Genomic DNA, 3,222 nt, shown 5'->3' on the forward strand with positions numbered 1-3,222 from the left:
ACCCATCATCTGAGCCACATCACTTATCATATCTTCTGCATAAACTGGCTGACATGCTGGTCACCAGTCAGCACCCTGAGCCGACCAGAGGAGGATGGGTTTCCCCCTTGAGCCTGGTTCCTTCCAAGGTTTCTCCCCATCTGCCACAGGGAGTTTTTCCTTGCCACTGTTGCCTTAGGCTTGCTCCTGTGGGGGTTTAGGCTAGGGCTGTCTGTAAAGCGTATCTTGTAAAATACCCTATATAAATAAAAATTTGATTGATTGATTTGATTATTCTATATTATTCGTATTATTATTATTTATTTATTTAGTTATTTATTTTTTTCTGTATATAATTATTATTGAAGCGTTATGTGGCACAGTCTACAAGGAGTTTGTCGCACAAGCATTTCACTGTATGTACATGTATATGCATGTGACAAATAAAGCCTTTGAACTTTAAAACATTCTGTTTGGAGTCATCCACTACCATCGTTTATGGATCCTAAAAAGGAATCCGGTCTATCTGTGAGCCAAAGAGGGCCGCAGCACTCTACAACTTTAATAAACCTGATGAGATATTCAATCTGATCGTCTGAAAGTCATATTAACTTCAAATATTGAAATAAGAAAATAATAGATCATACCTGTTTTGTGGAGAACAGATTCTCTGAACTCATCTCATCTGAATGACATAAATCCAGTGAGCAGTGAATCCTGTGAATAAATCATGAGACACAACTTAGTTAAACTCTTTTACTGCAGCTCTGACTCACAGCACATGGAGACAGAGCTTCCAGTTAAACTCATCCGTTTACTGCAGCTCTAACTCACAGCACATGGAGACAGAGCTTCCAGTTAAACTCATCCGTTTACTGCAGCTCTAACTCACAGCACATGGAGAGAGAGCTTCCAGTAAAACTCATCTTCTTACTGCAGGTCAAACTCACAGGACATGGAGACAGAGATTCCAGTTAAACTCATCCTCTAACTGCAGCTCTAAGTCACAGCACATGGAGACAGAGCTTCCAGTTAAACTCATCCTCTTACTGTAGCTCTAACTCACAGCACATGGAGACAGAGCTTCCAGTTAAACTCATCCTGTTACTGCAGCTCTAACTCACAGCACATGGAGACAGAGCTTCCAGTTAAACTCATCCTTTTACTGCAGCTCTAACTCACAGCACATGGAGACAGAGCTTCAGGTTAAACTCATCCTCTTATTGCAGGTATAATTCAATACGATCGTGTTTCATTACCTTTGATCACCTCTGAACTCTCCTCTGAAGTCGATTGGAAAATCAATTGAACAGTCACTCTTCATAGACAGACAGCTGGGTACAGGTGACCCAGCCCAATCTACCTGGAGCCTGTGAACAAAACATGGAGACAGAGCTTCCAGTTAAACTCATCCTGTTACTGCAGCTCTAACTCACAGCACATGGAGACAGAGCTTCCAGTTAAACTCATCCTCTTACTGCAGCTCTAACTCACAGCACATGGAGACAGAGCTTCCAGTTAAACTCATCCTCTTACTGCAGCTCTAACTCACAGCACATTAACTCTCTGATTCATGCACTTTTACCTCTCTCTCGCAGGGCCGTGGGTTCCATCGTCAGTCTCGGTCTCCTCTGAGGAACTCATTTTAGAAACAGCGCCCCCCATTCTCAGGACACCTGAACACACCAGATCAGATTCACAAGTGGGTTCTGACCCGAATTGGCAGACCTGTAAATACATACAAGAAGAACATGATAACGCACAGACATAATACAGACAGATACATCAAATCTCATAGAACAGACAGGGACAAATCTGGAAATTAACTGAGAAATAAACTTGTACAGTAATACAATTCCTTCCAAAATATTTTGCACCCATGATAATTACTAAGACAGTTGAATATAAAGATTACCAGTGCTGAGGTGTATTTTCATTGTCCAACACATGGAATGTATTTAATGATATAATGGAAACTACCAAAATGACACATTTCTCAGAAGATACAACAATTTTACAAAAATTGTGTGTCACAATTATTGGCACCCTCCCCTCGCAGAGATAATGGCACTGAGTCTTTTTACATAACGTCTCATAAGACCAGAGAACACATTGGGAGGGATCTTAGACTCTTCCTCCACCCACAATCTTTCCAGATCCTGATGTTTTTGTTGATCCGTGCTTATGGGCTGTGCTTTTCAATTGAGTCACAGGTTTTCAGGGAGTTTCAGCAGTCTTTAGACTGTTGTAGCCATTGCACAATGATGCTTCTGCATCATTAACCTTTTTATTTGTGGATTTTAACGTGAATTTGGGGTCATTGTCTTGCTGAAAGATCCACTAGTTTCAGTCTGCTGGCAGAGGTAGTCAGGTTTAGGGCTAAATTGTCCTGGTACTTGGGTAGAGTTCACGATGCTGCTTTCCTTAACAAGGGCCCCAGGACCAGTGTGAGCAAAGTAGCCCCATAACATTAAAGATCCACCACCGTATTTTTCTTTTCAGTATATGCATCCTTAAATCCATCCTACATCATATTCCTGGACATGGTTGTGAGGGGGGCTGGAGCCTCTCCCAGCATGCATTGGGCAAGAGGCAGGAAAAAACCCTGAACAGGTCACCAGTCCATCACAGGGCACACACACCATGCACTTACACACTCATACATACATTCAAACAATTTAGTATCTCCAATTAGCTTAACCTGCATGTCTTTGGACTGTGGGAGGAAACCCATGCAGACATGGGATGAGAATATGCAAACTCCACACACACCACCATGCTGCCCTCCAGCAGTTTTAAACTTCTTCATTATTGCCCTCACAGTAGTAACTAGCATCTTCAGTTTATTTTTTGAAGGTTAGCAAGCATTTTCATTTCGTTCAATTATTTGTCTTTCTCTGTGGCAAAGATGAAAAATGGGTTTCACAAGCAGGTTCTCAGTTTAATCGTCCAGTGAAACAGGGGAAGCCATGGAAGGTCACAAGAGTTTCCTCTTAATATTGGTGTAGATTGTTTGATTTTATTTATAATAATCTTTAGGGGTGCAAATTTTTATATATTTGGGAAATAACCCTACCTGAATCCAACAGTCACACTAGAGGGTGCCAGTTCCCCCAATCTTAGTTTGTTTTCTGAGCCTGTTTAGTGCTAATTAAGGTGTTGTGTCGCAAACATTTAATAGCCTGCCCAGATTTACATTACAGGTATCTGTAACTGATTTATGACTAGTCAGAGCTAATTTAA

The 3,222-nt window shown here is 41.3% G+C and overlaps 1 long non-coding RNA gene across 1 annotated transcript; it reads right to left on the reverse strand.

The window, feature by feature from the left end:
- Positions 1–309: 309 nt before the first annotated feature.
- On the reverse strand, positions 310–1,857 carry LOC135246613 (uncharacterized). The gene is made up of 3 exons (XR_010327806.1): positions 1,565–1,857; positions 1,239–1,349; positions 310–696 (listed from the first exon to the last, which is right to left on the reverse strand). It is a non-coding gene; the product is annotated as an uncharacterized LOC135246613 (long non-coding RNA).
- Between the last annotated feature and the right edge of the window lie 1,365 nt (positions 1,858–3,222).

Source organism: Anguilla rostrata, unplaced genomic scaffold, assembly GCF_018555375.3.
Source record: "Anguilla rostrata isolate EN2019 unplaced genomic scaffold, ASM1855537v3 scaf0571, whole genome shotgun sequence".
NCBI lineage: Eukaryota > Metazoa > Chordata > Actinopteri > Anguilliformes > Anguillidae > Anguilla > Anguilla rostrata.